The sequence below is a fragment of the Physeter macrocephalus genome, chromosome 2 (genome assembly GCF_002837175.3).
Source record: "Physeter macrocephalus isolate SW-GA chromosome 2, ASM283717v5, whole genome shotgun sequence".
Taxonomy (NCBI): Eukaryota; Metazoa; Chordata; class Mammalia; order Artiodactyla; family Physeteridae; genus Physeter; species Physeter macrocephalus.
The window spans coordinates 42,292,461-42,319,776 of record NC_041215.1 but is presented as its reverse complement, the minus strand read 5'-3'; the positions used below and the strand labels follow the sequence as shown (position 1 = coordinate 42,319,776).

Genomic DNA, 27,316 nt, shown 5'->3' with positions numbered 1-27,316 from the left:
TGTGGCCTCTCCCGTTGCGGAGCACAGGCTCCGGACGCGCAGGCTCAGCGGCCATGGCTCACGGGCCCAGCCGCTCCGCGGCATGTGGGATCTTCCCAAACCGGGGCACGAACTCGTGTCCCCTGCATCGGCAGGCGGACTCTCAACCACTGCGCCACCAGGGAAGCCCTGCATTGGTAATTTTGATAGTTAATGTCAAAGTGTCTTCTGTTGGGGTTATACAGTTTTGCACTCCCTCCAGAATGTATGTGGTTGAAGTCATGTGAACATTTCACTCATTTTTTTCATCTGTTAAATGGGACTAATAATGATGCCCAACTATATCAGTTTCCTGCTGCTGTAGTAAGTTACCACAAACTTAGTTGCTTTGAACAAGACAAATTTATTATCTCACAGTTCTAGAGGTCAGAAGTGCAAGATGGGTCTCAGTGAGCTAAAATGGAGCATCGGCTGGGTTGCATTCCTTCTGGAGGCTATAGCAGAGAATTTGTTCCCACATTCCTTGGCCCATGGCCCTGCATTACTCCAACCTCTGCTTCCATTTGTCACATCTTCTGCTTCTTACTCTCCTGTCTCCCTCTTATATGGACCTGTGTGATTACATCACCCAGATAATCCAGGATGATTTCCATCTCAGGAACCTTAACTTAATCACCTTTTGCCATGTACGGTAACATAATCTCAGATTTGGGGGATTAGGATATAGACTTCTTTGGGGAGCCATTATCCTGCCTACCACAACTACCTACAGCACGGGATGTCAGGAGTCAAGATAATTACTTGTGGAAAGTTATATAGTTTGCTGTTTCCTTGTTCCTCTCCCCAACTAGAATATAAGAATGGAGGTGCTTTTGGTTCAACTCTTTAGTCTCTAACTATGCTTGATACTGTTTGGTCACAGAGTAGACCTTCTTTATAATTGTTTTATATTTTATATTTATATTTAAGTTATAATGTATGAAAGAATGAATAAAATTCTTAGAAAAAATATAAAGCATATGCAAAAAAAGGCATTATTATTATTTTTTTAAAAGGGTATCTATATCCCAGTTGGGAGAAAGCTTGTCTCATTAGAGAATAGTGGTAAAGACCACTGTGAACTCTTGAGCCATTAATTTTTAAAATTTTGTGAATCAGTAAAACAATCTGTTCATATTCAAAACGTATGTTTTATCTCTCAGTGAAGGAAATGCATCTGCCTATATCTAAAAAAAAAGATTTTCAAGTTTTCAGTTTCAACTTAACATGCAAAATAGTCTGAACATGCAAATAGTCTGTCGCACTTTTTCCAGGCTTGTGTCACTGAGTCCACGGATCAAAGAACAGACTGGATTAAAGCTAAGAACACACAAATAATGAGGAACTCAGTTAATATGCACTGATAGTGCCAAAGCAATGACAAATAGAGCTGCTAAGGCCTTAGCAGGAATCAAAGCAACGGCAAAGAATTGCACTAACAGTTACTTTATTTTCACCGTTACACACTTGCTGTTAAAAAAAAAAAAAAGGCCAGTTTAACTTAAGAATGTCCTCAATGAAGCAGTAGAAATTATTAATTTTATTAAACCTCAACTCTTGACTATGTATCTTTTTAATAATCTGAGTAGTAAAATGGAATATCTGCATAAAGATCTGTGGCTGCATATCTTGAGGGAAGCACTTGGGTAATTATTTGAGTTATGAGTTAAACTAGCCACCTTTCTCATGAAATACCATTTTTACTAGAAAGAATAACTGTCAGAGAAACTATGGCTATTGAGACTTGGATATCTGACAGACAGTTTCTTGAAAATTAACAAAATGGATTTGTTACTTTAAAGTAAACAACCAGCAATATTTTTTGCCAATGATAAAATTCAGCTTTCAAGCTTTCCAAAATTAGAACTTTGGAAAACTTGCATCCACATCCATGAATTCAGTAGCTTCCCGATACTTAACAACTTTCCTGATGAGGTTAGTGGTGATATTAATGAATGTGACTGTTTAAATATTGTGTAATGAATTTTGTCAACATTTGGAGATCTGCATAATTCAGAGAACCAGTATTTTCCAGGTATTGGAAAATGCCATTACAAAATCATTCCAAATGCAAGATAGGCCAATGAATTTTAATGTACCAGAGTACAAGAAAGTCACTGATGTGGTTTCAGATTCTATACCACTGCAGCTAACTTCTAAGAACGTACCAATGGTCAAGTTTTAGTGCAGTACCAAAGTAGAATATCCAAAATCATCTGAAAATGCTGTTAAAATAGTCCTCTCTTTTCTAGCTTTGTATCTGTGTGAACCCAGATAATCTTCATATCCTTCAACCAAAACTATGTATTATCACAACAAACTTAGTGCACAAGCAGATGTAAAATCCAGCAGTGTTCTATTAAGCCATGTACTAAAGAGATTTGAAAAATTAACACTCTCTCCCTCCCGGTTTTGGAAAATATGGTTATTTTTCATAAAATGTTACATTAACATGAAATGGAATTATTGTTATGTTTATGTGAATTGGTAAATATTCACAGATCTAACCATAGAAGCAAAAACTCTTTGGGGTCCTCAATGATTTTTAAGTGTATAAAGAGGTCCTGAGACCAAAAAGTTTGAGAATCACTGATACACTACAAGATAGGTAATAGAACCCTTACCCAGAAAGTCAGGGCAGAGTTAGGGCAGTGAAGAACGGCTGTAATAAGGTCAATTTCATTATCGGTGGGCAGCCTTTCACAGATAAATACATTTCAGTAGTATGTAGTTGACTACATTGGTAACTGAGCCATCAGTTTAACCAGAAACTAGCAGGCAAGTAATTGTCTAAATATATTCTTGGTCTGAAAATCCCTTGATTTTATCACCCTCTTGGGGAGAACTGAACTGGAAATAAAATAAGGCCAAATCTTCTGCTATCCATTACCCATCCTCCAACGCCAGATCTGCCAGTGAGATTTCATACCAGGCCTCAGGGTCTGAGTGGGATGTGTTCCAATTGAAGTATAGTTGTTGAATTCTCTAGAAAAGGGAGCAATGGAATCAATGGATATTTAGCTACAGTAGCAAATGGAATTCAGCTGGCGCCTGATGTGTCCAACTGGGTATCAAGGTCTTCACATACTTCTGACAGACTGAAACTCCAAATCCTGTGCATCATTGATATTGATGTGCAGTTGCCCACACAAACTTATTCCTTCTCAGCTTTGAGTTGGCACTGTCAGTGGTCATCTGGCCAATGTGTCAGTCCAGCCCTCAAAACCAAAGGCAGTCATCCAGGGATGGCAGGCCCGGCAAAATCACAGTCAATGTTATGTCAAGGTTTAAACACTCCTGTTTGCAAGCAATCTTCATTTGATCATTTTTCTTTCCTGTGTTTGTTGAGAAATTAATATCAAATATTGGCTGACAAATCTAGTCATTAATTTCTTTTTTTTTTTTTTTTTTTTTTTTTTTTTTTTTGCGGTACGCGGGTCTCTCGCTGTGCGGCCTCTCCCGTTGTGGGGCACAGGCTCCGGGCGTGACAAATCTAGTCATTAATTTCTTTTTTTTTTTTTTTTTTTTTTTTTTTTTTTTGCGGTACGCGGGTCTCTCGCTGTGCGGCCTCTCCCGTTGTGGAGCACAGGCTCCGGACGTGCAGGCTCAGCGGCCATGGCTCACGGGCCCAGCCGCTCCACGGCATGTGGGATCTTCCCGGACCGGGGCACGAACCCGTGTTCCCTGCATCGGCAGGCGGACTCTCAACCACTGTGCCACCAGGGAAGCCCAGTCATTAATTTCTGTTACCAAAATGTAACCAATGTTTCTGACTTTCTATGAAGGTCAGACCCATTTGTATTCTGTAAGGTTTCCTTCACTTTCCTGAATGAGTTTGTTTTCACATCCAGTTTTGCCAACCCCCAAATCAAATTCGTTGTTGAAAATCTCTCTGGTTGCTTTGCTAAGGGCAGCATGTGACAGAGAAGTGGGTATCGGTCTCACTAATGTCTGCCCGTAAGCCGCCAGGATGAGACCTCTCTTGCCCTCTGAGCAGCCCAAGCCCCTGAGCTGTAGGTGACCTGGGTTGCCACTGAGTCCCCATTTGGCTTTGGGGCTCACCTATAGGGACTGGAGGGACATTGCTCACTGTTCTCAGGCCTTCGATAGAATTACTGCAGCGAAAAGGCCTGACTTGCTGCTTTTCTGTTTTAGATTTTAGATCTCTTTCGGCATTGGTGTCTGTCTCTGGAGGAATAGAAATGATGGACTCTCACGTTAGTGAGTTAAAAGGAGCCAGGAATAGTGTATATACTCATAACAATGACATCATATGCAGAATATGGGGTCTCTAATACAACAGTGTGCATAATGTCATAGTACTTAGAGACTGCTTACCCATGGGCCATATAAATGAACACATTTTCTCTTCTGCATCAATCAAGGGTCCTGGCAGAAACTGGTGGCACAATCAAATTCGAAATTTCAAGAGACTTTGATTAAGGAACTATTTACACAGTTGTAGGCAGGGGGTGAGGAAGCTGCTTGGCTGGTGCAGTACCCCAAGGCTAGAAACAGTGGGGTGCAGCTACCTCTCCCAGGCCTGAAGGGACATGGGGAGGGAGTGGTTCCCAGAGCCCAGCAGCAGATCTGTGTGGAGTTGTGACCCCCCATGGAGGGCATGGCCAAGCCGAGGCAACCCCATAGGGAGGGAGCGGGGGAAGGTGTACTCCATCAGAGGTGGATTTACCCTGAAGCTGCTGAAACCGAAGTCTGAAAACCCCTCCCTCATATAGGCCCCTGGGTGCTGATTGCTGCCAGAAGTTGTAAAGTGTTCTGCACAGGGAAGGAAAACCAGTTAGCAATTACAAGTATTTCTCTGCAAGCACTTTTGATAACTTGTCTAAAGAGGCCTCATACTAAAAAGTCAGCAGCCTCCAAGGCTCCAGGAGTTTGTTCTGATTTCTTTTGTCATTCTAAAGAAATAGTCACCTTTATATCTAATTGTGTATTTGTAATTCTATATTTTTCTTAAAGAGAGCCTTTGAAATATCAGCTTTAGACTCCACAACACCTGGATTTGATTCAACATCACTCTCCTCCAACCCCCAACCTCCCTTGGACCCGAGAGAAAGTTAAGATGAGAATACACCATCTCTGTCCACAAGGGACTTAGAATCTCGTGGGGAGATACTGATGGACAAACAGCAGTCCTCACACACAACAGTTTCCTTTGTCCCATACCACCCCAGGCCAGCATTATACATCACAGCCCGTATTGTCTTGTCTTGTCAACGTCTGGGTTCTTCTTTCTCTCTCTCCAGTAATCTAGGAGCTTCTCAGAGCAGGAAGCGGTATTTTAATCACTTTACCCCTAGTAAGAGAGGAATAAATGAATGAATGAATGAATGAGTGAGTGAGTGAATGAATGAGTGTGATAAGGGCTGTGATTGATCGCTCTAGAAAGTGCAGTCCAAGCATAAGGAAAAAGCAATCTTAAGTATTTCATCTTTCTTTATGGTATTTTATCTTCCTTCAGATTCATGGACATGGGATTAAAAGTCCAAGATGTGTATATAACCTTTGTCAAATAAGAAATCAGGAACCCAAAAGAGCACTTATATATTTACTACATTACATCACACTGAACTGGGAAGTTTTTTAAAAATGCGAGTGCCTGGTCCTCATTCCAGGATTACTGAATAAGAATTTCTCTCGTTGGAGCCTGGACATCTGAATTTTTCATAAACCATAAATAATTCAGTTCACCTCTTGTTAAAAACCACTGAGTTTAAACTATGTAGCATGTTCCTCTGTCCATCAACATAAATGAGAAGTGAACTAGAAGTGATGATGCATCACGCATGTGTGGTTTTGCCTGCCCAGCACCCCTTCCCCTTTTCCGGTAATAGCACTCTGACTTCCCTTTGGAGGTTCAAGCCTCACCCCACCCTCAGTTGACGTGGTTTGGGTTGCGCTGACCCCGGGTCCGCAGACCCCCTCCATCCACCTCCTCCAGCGTCCAGCTCCAGGGTGGAGCTGAGACCCTCTTCTGGGCTGATTGGTGCAGCCCATCCCCTCTGGCCATAGGGTTGGCTCCGAGATGGGCATATGATGTCAGTTATTCCAGTGACACCCATCCTGAAATCCTTGCAGGACATTTTGGGAAAGGGAAGCCCTCTTTCCACTGGGATGGCCAGTTGTGAGGAGGTCGGTGTGGAGGTGTGAAAGTCAGAAGTAAAGCCAATAGGGAAAAACAGACACAAGTAATGGGGAGAGAGAGCGAATCCTGAAGATTTTCTTTAAGCCTCAGAGCCAGCTCTGCCTGAAGACAACCCAGCTTGGAGCCAGTCCGACACCTTTTTCACATAGGCCAACTTGAGTACAAGCCAACTACGGAGATACTGCGGGTTCATGCCCAGACCACAGCAACAAAGCGAGTATCATGATAAAGTGAGTCACGCAAATTTTTTGGCTTCCCAGTGCACGTAAAGTTATGTTTACACTATACTGTAGTCTGTTGAGTATGCAATTGCATTACGTCTAAAAAGAATGTACATACCGGGCTTCCCTGGTGGCACAGTGGTTGAGAATCTGCCTGCCGATGCAGGGGACACGGGTTCGTGCCCTGGTCCGGGAAGATCCCACATGCCGCGGAGCGGCTGGGCCCGTGAGCCATGGCCGCTGAGCCTGCGCATCTGGAGCCTGTGCTCCGCAACGGGAGAGGCCACAACAGTGAGAGGCCCGCGTACCGCAAAAAAAAAAAATAAAATAAAATAAAAGAATGTACATACCTCAATTAAAAAATACCTTATTACTAAAAGATGCTAACCATCATGTGATAACACAGGGTTGACACAAACCTTCAATCTGTAAAAAAAAACAACAACACATTATCAGCCAAGTGCAATAAAGCAAAGTGCAATAACGAGATATACCTGTGGTCACTTACAAATGAGACAGTCCTGACTAACAATTTATATTTAGTTCTTTTTTCTGTAAATTTGATTAAAGTTCCTGGTCAGAACAAATGGGAGTCAATCCTACTTATAATGATAATAATAGCTAATATTTATTGAGCACCTGCTGTGTCCTAGGCACTGTTCTAAGAGCAGTGAATTAATCCTCACAGGAACCTACAAAGGGGCTACATCCCCATTTTACAGATGGAGAAACTGAGGCACTCAGTGAGCCCCATTTCCATCAACGCCATGTTCAATACACTTTCTGCTCATAGGTTAGGAAAAACTTATGAAGATCTTGCCTTCTATTTGAGAAGCCACCAATTAAGTGAGCTATTGTACTTGTAAGGGTTCAAAGTTTATTTCTGTTTCCAGAAGTGTCTCACTGAATCCTTGGGAGGATAAGAAAGAATGATGGCAGCTACAGTGCAAGATCACAAAGGAAAAATCAGTGGCAGGCTGTTTCCACAGGAGGAGGTCTCTTTGTGCAGAAGGAAGGTTAGAAGGGTTCTTTTCTGTCTGCAAGATTAACTAAGCAATCAAGGGTAGCATACTACTCTCAGAAATCTAGACTCCGGCAGAAAGAAGATGGATTAGGAAATAATGGCGTGTTGCCATGGCAGAGGAGATGGGGAATTGGCTCTTCTCCTATCTCCTGGCAACCATTTGACAAGGAGCTGCACTAGACTTCGAATTACAGGCAAGAAAGCTCCCACTCGGGGATCTTTTGAAAGAGAACTTTAATCAAGCTTACCTTGGTGCCTCAAGAGAAGCCCAGATTTATTAATAGAAAAATAAATACAATGTCAGGGCCCCCTAATGTATACCTCAGTGGATCTTCCTGACTAGTCATGAAAGCAATGAAAGTTTTGCTCATGAAAGAGCCTTCCACTTTAGATTTTGGAAAGCACGCCAAGGAAGGATTAGCCCTTGTTTGCAAGTGCCTTCACTCAGGGGCCAGACCATGGGGGTGATGGACTCTGGGACACTTTCTGGAACAGAATTGCCAATAACCTTCTTCTTCTCCCTAACCACTAAATCTTCTAGATATTTCCAAGCTACCATATCTTTGCCTACTTCATTTTTTAAAAACTAATTAATTTATTTATTTATTAAAAGGTTAGACTTGGGGTTCCCTGGTGGTGCAGTGGTTGAGAGTCCGCCTGCCGATGCAGGGGACACGGGTTCGTGCCCCGGTCTGGGAAGATCCCACGTGCTGCAGAGCGGCTGGGCCCGTGAGCCATGGCCGCTGAGCCTGCGCGTCTGGAGCCTGTGCCCCGCAACGGGAGAGGCCACAGCAGTGAGAGGCCCGCGTACTGCAAAAAAAAAAAAAAAGTTAGACTTCATTTTATTTTATTTTTTGGGTTCACTGTGTGGCTTGTGGGAATCTTAGTTCCCCGACCAGGTATTGAACCCGGGCCCTTGGCATTGAGAGCTCGGAGTCCTAACCACAGGACTGCCAGGGAATTCCCCTACTTCATCCTTTATAATTGCTGTCTGGTATTTTGTAAAATGGATGTTCTATAACTTATTTTACCATTGTCTTATTCATGGACACTTAGGCTGTTTTCAGAGTTTTGTTATAGTGAGCACTGCTGTCCTCAGCATCAGGTTAATGCTGCCTTGTGCCCAGATGCAAGTAGTTTTTCTATGCTAGGGATATAAAACAGGTTTGCTGGGTTGAGGAGTATATGCACATCTAAAATATTATAGCAACTTCCTGGGACTTCCCTGGCAGTCCAGTGGTTAGGACTGCATGCTTCCACTGCAGGGGGCATGAGTTTGATCCCTGGCTAGGGAACTAAGATCCTGCAGGCCACACGGCATGGCCAAAAAAACCCACAAAAAACTGAAAAAAACAAAACAACAACAACAAAAATATATGATAGCAACTTCCAAATTGCCTTCCAAAACATTATTGATTTTACATTCTTATTAACAGCTCCTGGTGAGCATCCTGCCCCCTTCCTTCTCAGTGCCTTTGTACATGCTCTTCCCTTTAATAGGGATGCTTGTCTCTTACTCATCTTTCAGGGCTCAGCTCAGGCTTTCCTTTTGGGGAGACTTCCCTCACTCCCTGTCCAGGTCATGGTCCTGTGTCCTAAGCTGTCAGAACATCGAGCTCTTTTCCTTCAGAGCATTTAGTATCTGTATATTAATAATGGGACTGCCTGATTAAATCTGGGCTCCCTGTGTGCATTTAATTCTGCATTTGCCTCTCCCTTACACCCATTCTTTGTCCTCTCTGCACCCCAGAGGTTGACCCCAGTCTCCTTTGTCAGCTGGCTTCCAGTTGGATTTGGCCAGTGGGGGCTGTGGAGGCTGTGACTGGTATATCCTCCCATTCTAAAAAGCATTCTCAAGTGTGATATCATTATAGAAATATATTCATTTCACTTAATTAAAAAATCATACAATTAAAAAATCATACAAGGGACTTCCCTGGTGGCGCAGTGGTTAAGAATCTGCCTGCCAATGTAGGGAACATAGGTTCGAGCCCTGGTCCGGGAAGATCACACATGCTGCAGAGCAACAAAGCCTGTGTGCCACAACTACTGCAGCCCGCGCAACTAGAGCCATGCTCTGCAACAAGAGAAGCCACCATAATGAGAAGCCCGCGCACCGCAACAAAGAGTAGCCCCTGCTCTCCACAACTAGAGAAAGCCCGCGTGCAGCAATGAAGACCCAATGCAGCCAAAAAAACAAATCAATAAATAAATTAAAAAAAAAATCATACACAAACTCCAGTACATTACTATGAGTCCCAAGCGATAACCCACCATATCTTAGAAGTCCCTTGACAGAGAACTCTGAGAACTTTGAGAACTAAGATAAGATCATCAAATGAGGGCTCCCAAACTGACAGCCAAATGAGGGGTTTCAGAGACAGATGATTCACCATTATTGGTAGTTATAATGCAGCAAATATTGAATCATTACTCCTAGGGGAGATGCAGGGTTAGGGTCCTGTGCGCCTCTGGTCACAACATTTTCATCAGCGATGAATACCGTAGCCTTGTTTTATGTGTGTTTCTGTTTAAAGACACCTTATTTAATGTATATTGTTGATTCATTAACATTGAACACATGGCCAACAGCATTAAACTCATGCCTGAATGAAGCTTATCTAACACATTTATTTTTCTCCATAAGGCACATACGGCTCGGCAGGCGGACTCTCAACCACTGCGCCACCAGGGAAGCCCAAGGCCTTTTTGAGTTTAGGAAAAGACAGCACTTCAGCACTATGCTTGGGGGTCATTTTAAACAGCAAAATCACCAACGAAAAGCTCAAAAAATTAAAAAACATGTCCCTAAATAGACTGTGGAGATGATGCTGTTTACAGTATGAGAGCTGAAACAAGAAGGCAGAATATCAGATTGTTTAACCTCAGCTATGTGCCTGGAGACTCAAATTTCCCACTGCTCTGTGCATGTCCGCAAATGACTGCAAAAGTGCTGCAAGTACAGTTGGCCCTCTGTAACCACGGGTTCAACCAACAGTGTATCGAAAAATACAAAAAAAATTCCAGAAAGTTCCAAAAAGCAAAAGTTGAATTTGCTTGCAACTATTTACATAGTATTTACATTGTATTAGGTATTATAAGTAATCTAGAGATGATTTATTTTTTTTTTATTTTATTTATTTATTTATTTGGCTGCACCAAGTCTAGCTGTGGCATGCGGGATCTAGTTCCCTGACCAGAGATGGAATCTGGGCCCCCTGCGTTGGAGGCGTGGAGTCTTAGGGAAGACTCCAGGGACCACCAGGGAAGTCCCATAGAGATGATTTAAAGTATACAGAAGGATGTGTGTAGGTTACACTCAAACACTCCACCATTTTATAAAAGGGATCTGAGCATCCGTGGAATTTGGTATCTGCCGGGGTGTCCTTGAACCAATCCCCCATGACTCCTGAAGGGCAGCTGTATTGCTTTGGGGGTTACAAATACATTTTAGTGAATAGGCAAATTTGCAAATTCAGACTCCTCCAATAGTGAGGATCAACTGTCTTTTGTTTGACCAGAATGGTGACACAAAGAAAAAGACTTTGAGAGGAAATGATTGGGATTACAGGAGTGTCCTCTGGAGCTTGCCCTGTTTCCAGCTGTTTACAGCTGACTGCTTCACACATTTACTCTACCTACCAGCCAGTAGAGGAACATGAGTCCGGAACTCCTGGTGTGGTTTGCCTCTTCTGTCAAGGGCAGGTCTGAGAAACCATCCTCGGTGTGATATTTATCCAAGTGGAATGGGATAAATGAGTATCAAGGGCAGACTTAGAGGGACAGAAACATGGACTCGCCTGAGGGAGGGGAGGGCGGAGATGTTCTAGTGACTAGCCAGGTTGGGGTTGGCATTGTGGACCCCCAGTTCCGAGCACCTCAGTTCTCTCAAGGAGCCCACAAGACACCATGGGAGGTACTGCCTGCCTGCCTGCGCCCATCCCCTCCTCTGCATGCCATTAGGTAGGGCCTGGGCAAGCCCACCCTCCTGTTCTGCCCTAAGGGCATTTCCCTGCAGTTTCAGGTGGGTGGTCTCTCCCTGGGCCATCAGAACTGGGAGAGGGTGGTGAGTCAGACAAGTTCCCATCACCTATTCACAGCACGTGAGGAGTGAATTTTCCAAGGACCTGAAGTGTATGCATTGAGCACACAAATTAAAATTTCTAGCCATCTGGGGGGAAATTTTTTGGATAAATATTTTGCTTTACTGCCAGGTAAAATGATGATACTGAACATAAAATAGTATGGCATCACCCTTACTACCCTATAGTTTTGCACTGCGGTGACTTCCTTCAGGCTCAAAGACTATATTGAACACCCCCAGCTGTCTTCCTTGTGTTTATCTTTTGTTGGATTTTGAGATCATTTAGCTGGTCAGTAGTTACTTGGCTGCTATCAGCATCCTCAAAGAGTCCAGAAAACGGTCAGGGACAGACTTAGCAGGGTAGACCTGTGCTGTTTAATTCTACAAAAGCAGAAAAAATTGTCTGGAAACCCCAGAGTAGATGCCGCAGTGTGTCTGCTTGCTGACTCTTGAGTTACAGAGAGTTCTGCAGGATTAGCACTGTAGTGGGTCCCCTTGACTTAGTCTGTTCTATGTCTTAGGATCTTCAAGGCTGAGACAAAGACCTATTACTCCTGCAACTTTGCCCAATCCTGGCCTCCCACTAGCAAACCTGCTCACTTTCACCACGCTGTGGTCTTTCTAACTTTCTGGTCCAGCTGTTGAGGTTGCTGCTGCTGGCCAGAGAGATGGGTCGTTGCCATGTGCAGCTGGTAAACCGTCTCCCAGAATTAGGTTCACTGATGGAGAGATTGGGTTGATAGGAAATCTCAACGGGTGGAAGGTTTCAGGCGTGGCAGACTTTTCCCCTGAGGAGCTAGAGAAAGAAAGTAGCAGGAAAGTAACTTCAGAATGCTTGAACTATCTGAAGGAGTTCCGAGAACACTTGAGAGGCTACTTCCAAGAAAGTACATTTTCTAGCTGTTCCATAATCAGTATAACAAAGACAAAAGTTTTTTGTTTGTTTGTTTTTCTGGTCTAGAACAAATGTTGAAATTTTACCATGAATTAACTTCCTGACACAAAGTCCAAATGGTAAGAAAATTTCCTCCCTACCTCTGGGGATGACACAAGTGCCCACTCCCCCACCCCTTGTCACCGAGGCCAGAAGCCAAGGACACACAACAGACGTGTCCTTTTCCCTCCATCCCAACACATCTGTTATGAAGTTCCATCACCCCATCCCACTAGTATCCTGAGTATGTGTCAGTCCTCACCACTGCCTCATTCCAGGTTCTGGTTTCTGACGTTCCGCCCTCTACACTGTCACCAGAGCGAACTTCCTAAAAGGCCAGTAGTGTCATGTGCCCCCTTGCACATCACCAACAAGAAAAGCCCAGTTTCATCAGCATGGCAGGTGCAGCTGTTCTTGATTTTGCTGGCAAAGTATGTGCTTGTCATCAGCTCCAGGGGTTTTCGCCAGACTACCCAGCTTGCCTGGTAGTTCCCACCCAGAAGGTAGAGCCAGAAAGGTGCTGAATCCCAGATGTCCACCTGCTAACTCTGGGACCCCAGGCAAGTTAACATTTCTGAGACTCACTTTTCCCATCTGTAAAATGGGGATAGTTAAACCTAGCTTCAAAACTCACCAGTAATACTGGCATTGGAATCAGGGGAAGAGTGAAGAAGTGACTTACATTTTACACATTTTAAATTGTTGGCTTCTCTAGTAAGCCATTACTTTTGCCAATAAACATATTCAAGGGATGAAAAAATAATCTGGTAGAGTTTGCATAGTGTGGTGATTATGAGCACAGACTCTGCAGCCTGACTGCCTGGTTTAAGTCGCTGTGTGACTGTGGGTGAGTTACTTAACCTCTCTGTGCTTACTCTGCTGATTTATAAAATAAAGTAACTAGAGTACTTAGCTTTCAGTGTTGTTGTAATCATTAAATGAGTAACATATGTGAATTATATGGAATAGTGCCAGCACACTAGAAGTGCTGCATAGGAGTTTGCTGGTATTAGTAATAGATGGTGAAACACAGTAAATGAACCATACCTGTCTGGTGTCTTCTGCTCTCCCCACATATTTCCTAGGGTTGCTGTGAGGATTCAATGAGGTGATATATGAGTGACATCTGGTTCATGTTGAGCACTTAGTGCCTGCTGAATGTATATGAATTCTCCCTCCTGCTTTCCTTGCCTTTCAAGCCTCAGTTGAAGGACTTTTCCTTTGCATTTTTTTGGCCGCGAGGCATGTGGGACCTCAGTTCCCCGGCCAGGGATCAAACCCGTGCCCCCTGCAGTGGAAATGCGGAGTCTTAACCACTGGACCGCCAGGGACCAGAGTCCTGGAGGACTTTTCCTTTGGAAAGGCTTTCCTGACCCCTAGGCTGTCTGGGCGGCCCTCATATTTTTCTGTTTTAGGATACTTTTCACATGGCCATGTCACTGCTGGTTTACTTCTCTGTTCTTCACCAGACTCTAAGAACTTTACAGGTAAAATTGTCTTAATTTATCCTAGCATTTCTAGCCCTTAGCATAGTACCTAGCAAAGAGTAGGAGCTCAATATACATTTGCTGTATTTTTTCACGAATAAATGTGATGTTCACCTTCACACAGTTTATAATGTGTCTAGGGTGAAAAGATACGAACATCTGAAAGGTTAATCCCGTCATCAAATGTAAAGATCCCATCATCAAATGTAAAGATCTATTTTGGGCATATGATGGGCACCAGAGGCAGCAGGGGGCTGCCAGAGGCCCGTGGACCGCCAAAAAAAAAAAATTAATAATAAAATAATAATTAAAAAAATAAAACCCTGGCCGATATATGTATATGTATAACTGATTCACTTTGTTATAAAGCAGAAACTAACACACCATTGTAAAGCAGTTATAATCCAATAAAGATGTTAAAAAAAGAAAATAAATAAGTAAATAAATAAAACCCTGGCACTTACTTGTTTTGTATTCAGCTTTTAAAAAAAAATTTATTTGGGGCTGTGTTGGGTCTTCGTTGCAGCACGTGGGATCTTCCCTGAGGCATGCGGGATCTTTCATTGCGGTGCACGGACTCTTTGTTGTGGTGTGCAGGCTTCTCTCTAGTTGTGGCATGTGGGTTTTCTCTTCTCTAGTTGTGGCACACAGGCTGCAGAGCACGTGGGCTCTGTAGTTTGCGGCACGCGGGCACTAGTTGAGGCCGCGTGAGCTATTTGTGGTGCGCGGGCTTAGTTGCCCTGCAGCATGTGGGATCTTTGTTCCCTGTCTAGGAATCAAACGTGAGTCCCCTGCATTGTAAGGCAGATTCTTTACCACTGGACCACCAGGGAAGTCCCTGTATTCAAATTTGAAGAACCAGACGTGACATACAAACAACACTCCTTTTATTACTGCTTAATTGTATTTTCTTTTTTTTCTTTTTTTTTTTTTTTTTTTTTGCGGTACGCGGCCCCTCACCGCTGTGGCCTCTCTCGCCGCGGAGCACAGGCTCCGGACGCACAGGTTCAGCGGCCATGGCTCATGGGCCCAACTGCTCCGCGGCATGTGGGATCTTCCCGGACCGGGGCACAAACCCGCGTCCCCTGCATCGGCAGGCGGACTCCCAACCACTGCGCCACCAGGGAAGCCCCCTTAATTGTATTTTCTAACTTTTTTGACAATGTGGTATTACTTGAGGAACTTTAAAAGTTCTAAAATAAAAACAGAAGTGAGATAGCTAACCTCTGAATTTTTTGAGCTCATAATCTCCCTTTTCTGGCTCATTTGTCATCTACATAGCAATAGCTAAGAGAATGATAGAAGGGAATCATGATTGTTTATTTTTGTTTTTATTTGTGTTACTCTAGGAGGTGGATCCAAAAAGATATTGCTGCAATTTATGTCAAAGTGTGTTCTGCCTGTGTTTTGCTCCAAGAGTTTTATAGTATCCAGCCTTACATTTAGGTCTTTAACCCATTTTGAGGCCTTAAATGACACATTAGATAAGATGGAATTAATTGATATTTATAGAATATTCCATATGAAAGTAGCAGAATACACATTCTTCTCAAGTGCACATGGAACATTCTCCAGGATGGATCACATGCTGGACCACAAAAATAGCCTCAGTAAATTTAAGAAAATTAAAATCATATCAAGCATCTTTTCTGACCACAATGCTGTGAGATTAGAAATAAACTACAAGAAAGAAAAAAAAAACCTGCAGGTCCTTTAGCATCTTTTTATGTGTACTTTTTCACCTTGTCTACATTTCTGAGATGCCTAGACTTGCATAGTAACAGTAAAGCTGGAAACCATCTCTTCTTTGGCTAACCTTTGGCTATTGCCAGTGACTGAGTGACAGATCCTGTTATTAATGGATGTTATCCTCTGGTGGAAAATCGTGGGTCCACACACAATTGGGGCAGCTACCTGGGCACAGTGCAAATTTCAAACCACTCTAGCTGTAATGCAAGAGAGATGATCCTCCCCTCATCCTGCCCCTGTTTTAAGCTGTTTTGTCAAACCTGGTGATGGTAGAAAGAATAATGGTCTCCCTAAAGATGTCCATGTCCTAATTCCCAAAACCTGTGAATAAGTTACTACATGGCAAACAGGACTTTGCAGATATCATTAAATTAAGGATATTGCGATAGTGAGTTACCCTGGATTATCAAGGCAGGCCCAGTGTAATCTCAAAGGTCTTTGTTAAAAGGGAGGCAGGAGGGTCAGAGATGGAGGAGAGGACAATGTGAAGATGGAAGCAGGGAGAGAGAGTTCAAGATGCTATGCCACTGGCTTTGAAGATGGAGGAAGGGGCCATGAATGCTGGTGGCTTGTAAAAGCTGGAAAAGGCAAGGAAACAGGTTCTCCCCTAGAATCTCCAGAAGGATCTCAGGCCTGGTGATACCTTGATTTTAGCCCAGTGAGAACCATCTTGGATTCCCGACCTCCAGAACTGTAAGAAAAGAAGTTTGTGTTGTTTTAAGCTGCCAGATTGATGGTAATCTGTTATAGCAGGGATAGGAAACTGACGTGCTGGTCTTGAGAAAAGGAAGATCACCCATGGGCAGGCACTGATCACCCAGGAATAGTGTGAACTGGAATCTTCAAAGTCATTACACTATGAATGTACATGTGAAAGAAGGGAAATATTACTCTCTGTGGACCAACAGAGGAGTTAACCAAGGTGGCATCTTTGCAAAAGCACTGCTACTTGGCTGATAAGAACACACGCTATTATCCTGGGAAGGGGGAACTTGTTTTTAAAGAAACACCTGTTTTCCCTTAGACAATAGATATGATACACGTGCACTGTAGTCAACTTGAAAAATGTAGAAAAACAGAATGAAAATTATCCACAACTCAACTCAGAAAACCATTATTTTAGCATTTTTCTTTTAACAAGTTTTGCAGTTCTTAATATAGAGTGTAAGCAAGTTTGAATACTTTTTTATTTAATATTATAAGCATTCCCCACATCACTATAAATCCTCTGAAAATGTTGCCTTTAATGATGATGCCATACTCAACTAGTTTTCATATTCTGAACTGACTTAACTATTACTATGTTATTGAGCACCTGAGCTGTTAGGGTTTCCAGTACAATGAATAACAGTGCAGTGAATATTTCTATGTCATAATCTTTGTCTGAATTTTGGATTATTTCCTTAAGATGAATATCCAAAGGTGGAATAACTGGTTTAGAGGCTGTGGATAATTTCAAGGTCTATGAAATTTATTGAAAAATTATTTTTCCATTAGGTGTATACTGTTTTTCTCTTACTAGTAGTTTATATTGGCTAAGAAGTATGCATACAGTAATCTTAGATCAGCAGCTTTCAAATATATTTTATTGGCTCACCCTGAGAAACACTGTGTATCATAACCCAACACACACACATACACACAGAAACAAAGCTTTCTCTTTCCCCATAAGATGCACTACTACTATGATGTTATGTTTTCTGTTATCTTCTAATTTTTTTAATGCTGGTTTTGATTCATAAGGTGATTTCAGGGCCTGTGAATGGGCCATGACCCAGTTTGAAAAACACTGCTTTAGATCATGGTGGTGGATCCAGCTGAGTGTAATTCATAATTGCATCTAGGAGGATTATAGGAACTACGCCTTCTAAAAATATCTCAAACCTCAAGTTTCCTGCCATTTCAAGAAACATGTGATGAAGTGATCATAACACTAGATTAAAAGCAATATCTGTATTGAACAGTTGACCAAGCTTTGAAAAACCTGAATTTAGCTCTGCCTCAAAACCGAAATGTCACCTGCATTAGTTCTACATTATAGATGTTTGTTAATTCACGAAATTCTCGCAGGTACACACCTTGTGATTTCTATGCATTTAAGATGAATGCATTAAGATGCATTAAGATGAAGATGAAGTGGCAACAACAGATCCTTAAAATTTTGAATTCCGTGAGATTTTGATGTAAGTTGCACCTTTGGTGCTATCAACACTTTTGTGTATCTGTGAGTTCTTCTAGCTAGGCTTTAAAAAAGATTTCCATTTCCCAGTTAACATCTGGGGAAGGAGAATGAACAAGTAGGGGGCTTTTAAAAATAGAGAAAAGGACATAGAAAGTAACCATCTCTATTTTTAAACAGGTGTTAGATTAATTTTCTGGATTCAGGTCTAAGAGAAATTCCTTCTTGTGTGTTAAATGCTACCACGGTGATGAAATTTTTTAAGTCTACCAGCAAATATATCTAAAATATACTGTAGGCCATTCAGCTCTATATTTTATGAGAGATTTAAATGCCAAACATTTCATGAAACATATTGTATTTCTGATTGCTATTCTTTCTCTTTTTTTTCAGCTGGCAAGTAAATAGAGAGCCCTAGAAGAAAGACAACAATGATGAAACAGTTGAATGTTAAAGATGGTAAAAAAGTGCCTCAAAAATTTTCTTATCTTTTGTTTTTTATTCAGTTTTCCTTTAAAAAATTCAAAGCACTTCACAGACATCGTCCTCATTAATTTTCACAGTCCTTTAGTGTCAGAAACAGACAAAACAATCTCATATCCACTGAATAGACAGATTTAGCGGGAAAGAAGGGCTATGGCCAAAGGAACTGCCCAGATTCAGAAGTCTGGATAAAAAGCTGACATTTGTTATTCTAAATTACCATTTCACACGTGACCCTGCCTTCAATCACAAGTCCCTCAAGAGTTTGAGATCCTGAGACCAGAATCTGTATGTTAAACACTAAGAGGGCACCACTCGATGCCAGGTTGTTCCAAATGCTTTCCAGATAAAACTCGGTTAGTATTCATATCAAGTCTATGAAGTGGGTGTGATTATTATTTCCATTTTCCTGAGGAGGAAACTGAGGCACTGAGATATAAAGGACTTGCCCAAGTGGAACCCGGGTTTGAAGACTACACATCGGGCTCCATGGTCTTAACCATTGCACTCTGTTGCCTCCCATACTGTAAAGTAAAAGAATCCTCAGCCTTTTCATTTGAAAGCCAACCTTCCCTAGGATCTTCTGTTGTCTGCTATTTTGGAGCATATTTTTTGACGTGACGATTTTTGTTAGAGAAGGAATTCATAAGCGCGTGTGTGTGTGTGTGTGTGTGTGTGTGTGTGAGATATACATGGGTAAAGCAGAATAGAACTTTACACACTACAACTCAGATGCAAAAAAACCCCAAGTAACCTTATATTCATGAACTGAGCCCATCCTGCTTGAGACCAATGCCCTTCTTGCTCATGCTGAGGAAGACACTTACAATTTTTTAGAAAATTTAACTCAGTCTCTTCCAGTTTAAAATTGTCAGCTGGGGGTAAATAGTGGATTCAAATTCACTTCCTGTCTCAGGGCTGTATCTCCCTTCTCCTCAGGCACTTGGGTGCAGGGCATGGGGGGTACTTTGGGTTTCCCCTGTCTTCCTCATCCTACAGGGTCACTGGACCAACCGTACCCATGATGCTGAGAAGTAATGGGTCCTGGCTGGAATTCTGGGAATCACTGCTAAAGCTGAAGTTTCCTGATACAGCCTTTAGTCACAAGACCCTATGTTCTGTGACCTCCTCCTCCTGATTCCCAGCCTTCCTCTGGTCTACCAGTTTTCTTAGCATTCTCTCATCCACTACTGGTACTTATGGGTCCTCCTCAAGCCTCCTCATGTGACATGTAGACTGGGGTCCACTGGGACCACTAACTCCTCTTGAATGAAGCTGCTCTATCACTCCTTAAAGGCATCAATGCAGGGCCATTGCCCAATGTGGGACTTCTTTGAATGCCCTGCGGTCTCCTCTGACATAAAACCCCAGTGTTCTCAGGTCTCTCAAAATGTAACAATGGGTTCCTTACACCCCTTCTGGAAGTTTCCACCCCACAAGACAAGCAAGACATTTGTATCTGACCTTTCGACCCCTCTCCCTTTCCTCTTTCAAATGTTTTGCCCTTATCCAAGTTCTTCCCTTCTCTATAGTCCAAACTTTACTTCTTCTTATTTAAAGGGAAAATTTCAGAATTTGGAAAATACCTTTGTCACTCAGTAAAACCCAGCTTTCAATATTATTATCTTCACCGTGACCTTCAAATCAATTTGACAATTAAAGCTGAGCTATGATTTCTTTGATCCCAGTAGTGTTGCCTTCTCTCTGAAACAAAGAACCATTGAAGAATTGTTGAAGCAACGGATGGAGAGTCGCCCAGCAACATGATTCCCCAGGAGTGACAAGTAACATTCCTTGATTCAGGTACCAGTATTAGAGAATAATGAGACTTCAACTTAAAAATATTAATTATAGGGCTTTCCTGGTGGCGCAGTGGTTGAGACTCCGCCTGCTGATGCAGGGGACACAGGTTCGTGCCCCAGTCCGGGAAGATCCCACATGCCGTGGAGCGGCTGGGTCCATGAGCCATGGCCGCTGAGCCTGCGCGTCCGGAGCCTGTGCTCCGCAACGGGAGAGGCCACAACAGTGAGAGGCCTGCGAACCACCAAAAAAAAAAAAAAAAAAAAAATTAATTATAGACTACTTATAGGAGTAGACTGATATTATGGATAAATAGACCTGAAAGCACTCTTTTAAAAATTACACCGTAATCGTTACGGCATGCAGTCTGCTCGCGTTTCTCTCTAGTTGTGGTGTGCGGGTTTTCTCTTTCTAGTTGTGGCACTCGGACTCCAGGGCACGTGGGCTCTGTAGTCTGCAGCTCGCGGGCTCTCTTGTTGAGCCATGTGAGCTCAGTCATTGTGGCGCTCGGGCTTAGTTGCCCCGCGGCATGTGGGATCTTAGTTCCCCGACCAGGGATGGAACCTGCATCCCCTGTATTGGAAGGCGGAATCTTTACCACTGGACCACCAGGGAAGTCCCCCGTCTCTGTCTTTCTTCTCTACTGCAGTCTGTCCTCGACCTCCTCTAACAAAAATATATTTTGTTCCTTCTCTGTTTTAAATCCCTTGACTTTCTATCACCTTCAGGATTAAGTTCAGTTTCTTCTGTGATCCGGACTCAGCCCAAAGTCCAGCTTGCTCTGCTGCCATCCTTTCCCCAGTGCATCCTGTGTCCCAGCTGCCGAAAGCTGAATTCCCTGGAGCCCCTCCTCGGCCTCCTGCAGTCACAACAGCACATACTGCACATGCTGCCAGCTGACCTGAAGGCCTTTCATCCTGCTCCTCCACCCTGGCCACTTGGCTTGTCCTTTAAGACCTAGCTCAAGTGGTGTCACCTCCAGGGAGCTTGTATATAGCTTTGACATAAATTTTCTGAGTTTGATATGTCTCCTCTGAGCTACCTGAGGCCTTACTATTCTAGTATTTATCAAGTTTTTCTTTGTTTTTTGTTTTTATTGGCTGCGCCATGCATGTGGGATCTTAATTCCCTGACCAGGTATCGAACCTACGCCCTCAGCAGTGAAAGCGCAGAGTCCTAACCACTAGACCACCAGGGAATTCCCTATCAAGTTGTTTTAATGGTCTGTTTATCTATTTCTTTCTACCACCACCCTCCCACAGACAGACAGACAGACAGACAGACAGACAGACACACACACACACACACACACACACACACACACACACACACGAGATCATGAGTTCCGAAAGGCCGTAACTTGTGTTTTTATCTCTGTATGCTCAGAATCTAGCATGGGTGTCTGAAGCACATTAGATGCTCAAAAATTCTTCATTACTGGGGAGAAGAAAGGAAGGGAGAGGGTACATCAAGGCTCAGGAGAAGTAAGCATTAAGCTCGAAGTTGTTCTACTTATTGGTACAAACAAATTGGCTAGAATGAAAAACACTGAAGGCATCAGCTTTTGTTCCCCACTTGATTTACAACTCCTAACATGTTTTGTTTTGCCTTTGCTATTAACAAGACTATTCATAGCAGGACTGAGTCTCAGTGACTGGCACAGTGCTTGGCCCTTAACAAGAGCTCAGTACCTATTGGTGAGTTAATTTGTCCAATGATCCGTTTTGCCTTCCTGTCAATCTGTGGTTGTGAGCCGCCCCCCCCAAAGGCCTGTGTGAATGTTCTCATTCCGTGCAGTACCCATGCTCCTGAACAATCACCCCATCAAAATGGCCTTGTAAGGTAAAATGGAAATCCAGGAACCCCCAAATGTCCCAGTTTTCTCCATCACTGTCATTTGAAACTATCAGCTAGAGGGTCCCAATGACAAGCCTTTGACACAACAAGCTTTACCACCCACTCCTCTCCTCCCCTTCCCAGGAAGATAGCACCTAAAATCACCAGAAGTGGTAGATAAAACTTCTTCACAAGCCCAGTAGAGGAAAAGGGACTATGTCCCTGTTAAACCTCACAGAAGCCATAACTTGGATCAAGACCTCTGCTCTTGGATTGTTTCAGCTGTTTTTTTTTTTCCAGGATGGCTTATACCTGCAACCATTACACACTTTAAATGCTGTATTGTATATAATTGTGCTTAGTTTCACTGGATGTAACTAATATTTTGGACTTTTCCAGTATGTAGATAGGAAATGAAGTTACATTTGCTTTTAATGCCCAAACTGATTGTTTGAGCCTTAGCCAGCTGTACTGTAAGACATCAGCAGCGCTTACTTTCTACTTATTTCTGGAAGTTTCTAAAGGTGTGCCTCACGAGTGCTTAGAAATCTGTTTGTTCGCTAGATGATCATGCAGCATCACCATGTTCTTTCTCTTCCATTCACCACGTTCTGTCCCTCATGTTCTGGCTCCCCCAGGACAAAATCCACTGCTCTCAAAACTTCCTAAAGGGGGACTTCCCCGGTGGTCCAGTGGGTAAGATTCCGTGCTCCCAAGTCTGAAGCACATTAGATGCTCAAAAATTCTTCATTACTGGGGAGAAGAAAGGAAGGGAGAGGGTACATCAAGGCTCAGGAGAAGTAAGCATTAAGCTCGAAGTTGTTGTACTTATTGGTACAAACAAATTGGCTAGAATGAAAAACACTGAAGGCATCAGCTTTTGTTCCCCACTTGATTTACAACTCCTAACATGTTTTGTTTTGCCTTTGCTATTAACAAGACTATTCATAGCAGGACTGAGTCTCAGTGACTGGCACAGTGCTTGGCCCTTAACAAGAGCTCAGTACCTATTGGTGAGTTAATTTGTCCAATGATCCGTTTTGCCTTCCTGTCAATCTGTGGTTGTGAGCCGCCCCCCCCAAAGGCCTGTGTGAATGTTCTCATTCCGTGCAGTACCCATGCTCCTGAACAATCACCCCATCAAAATGGCCTTGTAAGGTAAAATGGAAATCCAGGAACCCCCAAATGTCCCAGTTTTCTCCATCACTGTCATTTGAAACTATCAGCTAGAGGGTCCCAATGACAAGCCTTTGACACAACAAGCTTTACCACCCACTCCTCTCCTCCCCTTCCCAGGAAGATAGCACCTAAAATCACCAGAAGTGGTAGATAAAACTTCTTCACAAGCCCAGTAGAGGAAAAGGGACTATGTCCCTGTTAAACCTCACAGAAGCCATAACTTGGATCAAGACCTCTGCTCTTGGATTGTTTCAGCTGTTTTTTTTTTTTCCAGGATGGCTTATACCTGCAACCATTACACACTTTAAATGCTGTATTGTATATAATTGTGCTTAGTTTCACTGGATGTAACTAATATTTTGGACTTTTCCAGTATGTAGATAGGAAATGAAGTTACATTTGCTTTTAATGCCCAAACTGATTGTTTGAGCCTTAGCCAGCTGTACTGTAAGACATCAGCAGCGCTTACTTTCTACTTATTTCTGGAAGTTTCTAAAGGTGTGCCTCACGAGTGCTTAGAAATCTGTTTGTTCGCTAGATGATCATGCAGCATCACCATGTTCTTTCTCTTCCATTCACCACGTTCTGTCCCTCATGTTCTGGCTCCCCCAGGACAAAATCCACTGCTCTCAAAACTTCCTAAAGGGGGACTTCCCCGGTGGTCCAGTGGGTAAGATTCCGTGCTCCCAATGCAGGGGGACCGGGTTCGATCCCTGGTCAGGGAACTAGATCCTGCATGCATGCCATAACTAAGAAGTCCACATGCCTCAGTGAAGATCCTGCATGCTGCAACTAAGACCCGGCACAGCCAAAATAAATTAAATAATAAATAAATATAAAAAGAAAACTTTCTAAAGGAACCTCACTGTGTATTGCCATTGAGGCTGGTTTCCTGTTGAAAACTAACCTCAGGGATGGTTTGGGGAGATTTTGTGGACCTCCACAATCTTCTCATAATAAAAACAAGTCTCAGACCAAACTCTGCCACCCCTGCTGATATTTATTACAGGAACATTTATTAGCAAGCAGCAGGGACCAAAATGGTCCTAAAACCTCTTCTGTAATTTCAATGAAGTTCCAGCTCCCTGCCATTAAAGTTGCCCTGATGACTCCAACATTCCAGAGGCTGGATTCAGTTCAGGTTAGGGTGGGCTTTGGCAACCAGGAATCCTCAGAAACAATGGCTGGATACGGGACCATTTAGGAACAATCCTTCCTCAGGGTGCAAGATTCTTTCTTCCTGACTATAAAGAGTGGGAAATGTCTCTAAAATATTATGCCCAGCCTACATATCTTAAATATCATTTCTTTTACCAAATGAGAATGCATTTCTAAGCATGAATCATGTTAGTCAACAAGTTGCTAATTTCATCATTGAAAAGCAATTTCTGGACTTCCCTGGTGGTGTAGTGGTTAAGAATCCACCTGCCAATGCAAAGGACACGGGTTCGAGCCCTGGTCCGGGAAGATCCCACATGCTGCGGAGCAACTAAGCCCGTGCACCACAAATACTGAGGCTGCGCTCTAGAGCCCGCGAGCCACAACTACTGAAGCCCGCTGCACTCTAGAGCCCGCGAACCACAACTACTGAACCCACGCGCCTAGAGCCCGTGCTCCTCAACAAGAGAAACCACTGCAATGAGAAGCCCGCGCACCGCAACAAAGAGTAGCCCCCGCTCGCCACAACTAGAGAAAGCCTGCATGCAGCAACGAAGACCCAATGCAGCACCCCCCCCCAAAAAAAAGTTATATAAAAAAAAAAGCTATTTCTGACATTCACTGTTCCAGTTAGCAAAGCAGTGAAGGAAAGACTGATATCAGAAACACTCTGTTATGGCTCTTTTGATGTAAGGCCAACTGATCACTCCTGGAACACATATTCTTACTTTGGACAACTGACATACTTAGAGATGATGCTTGAACTAACTAGCACACATGTAATCACACCTGGTCAGTGATGAAATAGTTAAAGCAATTTTCACACAGAGTAGTATGCTCCTGAGGGTTTCAAGAACATCTGTTTCGAGCAGCTCTCTCCTGCTGTTGCTGAAGTCCACTTCCTGGACTTCTAGAGCAGTTGTGGGCAAAATATGGACATGGATCCTCTTATCTGCTTCATGACCTCTATGCCATACTTTGTTACCGGCCTTGAAACAGTATTGCCCATAAGACTACCACTAGCCCTTATGGTACCTTTGTGCAGATTAGAAAAAATGCACCCCTTCCTTCAGGTAGATGCAGCCTGTGCCAGGAGTGGGTTGGATTTTTGTGCCCACTCACCCTGTTGGCCAGGTGCTCTTGTGCATGGTAGAAAAAAGGCCTTGACTCTCCAAGTATAGACTTCCATTAAACCTCTCACAGAAAAAAAGCTCCTTTAGCTTTTCCCTCGTGTCCTTATCTTTTAAAATTGTCCAAGTGCATCCTCATTTTTAAAACACATACACACACACTTCCTAGTAAAATGTAGAAAAGTAACTACCCATCTCTGCAGGAACAAACACTCATTCAGGCACATGCTAGTCTCAGTTTATGGACAGCCAAGAAAGACTGTGCTTCTCCTTCTTCATGGTGCCCTCAATTTTCCCCAACCCATCCCAAAACAAACTAGAAGATTCAGAGAAAGACGATTTAGCCTTGTGACTATTTATATGATTAAATTAGAACATTGAAAATTGACTTCAAGTCTTGTATCAGTTAGGACACTTTTAGTGGCAATGAGCAAAAACCTCAAGTGGCTACAACTATAAGAAAAATGTATTACCTCACTTAGCAAGAAGTCTTGAGGTAGAACAGCTGCCACGGCTGAATAGTCCATTGGCTCAAACAATGTTGTCAAAACCACAGATTCTTTCCATCTTTCCACTTTGCGGTCCTCATTATATCAGCTTAGCTCCCTCCCTGTCACAAAGTGGCTGCCGTGGTTCCAGGCTTCACACACAGACATGACAATGTCTGGCAGAATGAGAGGAACTTCTTGTTTAATGTTGTTTTTTGTTTAATGAGTGGGAAAAGGGAATTAATTCCCTGGCGGTCCAGTAGTTAGGGCTCCACACTCTCGCTGCTGAGGGCCTAGGTGCACAGTGCGGCCAAAAAAAAAGATAAAATTTAATTAGCGGGAAAACTTTTCCCAGAATCCCTTCTTCCCCCAGCACATTTCCCTTTCATCTCTTTGCCAGATCTGTGTTACAAGCTCACACCCAAACCAGTGACCAGCATTGCAATAGGGAGCGCTGGGACTGGCCTTGGACACAACCAGTATTCACCCCTGGAGCTGAGATCAGGAGGAATGAAGGGCTCTTGTGGAGGCGCACAAGTGTGAGAGACACATGTTCTAGGATGTGAGTAAAGTTCTGGGCAGCTGGTAGGGGGCAGACATAGGAGGGATGCAGGGCATAGCACACCGTGTTGAGGAGTCGGCCTTTATCCCGCCTGTCACATTGTATTTAATACTCATTTGTAGAAATTATCTTGAACCTAGAAGCTTTGACTTTAAGTTGAAATTGCTTTTATATTCCCTACTGCTCTCCACTGTGTATCTTCTAGCGACGTCTAAGTGGAAAAGGATGAGATGGCTTATCTCCTGCCTTCCCATTTCCTCTGGGAGGACTCTGAAATGACAGTGAGATTACCTGAGGAAGCCATTCATAATAGTGGGGCTCAGGCATTCCTCTTGGGACGCACACACATGATTCTTCTGGAGGCCTCAGCAGTTCTCACCCTTCGAGACCCTCAGACCCCGGGACAGGAGCAAATTTTCAATACCCAGGCTGGCCACACTCCTCCTTCCTCACCGACTGGTGCTGTTGAGGCAACTTGGGAGAGTGTCTACACTTCCCCCCGAAGAGTTACTCACATTTTCCCAAATTAACTTCTTCCCCTGGGTCACTTTCATTTTGAACCCTCAGCACTTCACCTCACATCTATTTTAGTATCAACTGCAAATGTCAAGGTAATGACGTGTGATTCCCTCTCTAGAGTACTATTGAAGATGCTAAAGGAGAAGTGTGTCGCCAGATGACCTTCTGAGGTCCCCAGAAGGAGGATGCAGAGAGGGAATCCACGTTAACAAGGCTGGTCTCCATGAACAAGAGCAGGAAATAACATTTGCTGTGACCTACTATGGACCAGGGGATCTGCAGACATTTTATTTAGCCTTGCC

General features: G+C 43.2%; 1 long non-coding RNA gene across 2 annotated transcripts; it reads left to right on the top strand.

The window, feature by feature from the left end:
- On the top strand, nucleotides 1-27,316 carry LOC114483969 (uncharacterized). 2 transcript variants are annotated; one of them, XR_003676322.2, is made up of 5 exons: nucleotides 1-176; nucleotides 18,253-18,318; nucleotides 20,031-20,145; nucleotides 26,334-26,495; nucleotides 27,133-27,316. It is a non-coding gene; the product is annotated as an uncharacterized lncRNA (long non-coding RNA). The 2 variants fall into 2 exon arrangements; XR_003676325.2 differs by lacking the exons at nucleotides 26,334-26,495; nucleotides 27,133-27,316 and adding an exon at nucleotides 20,871-21,428.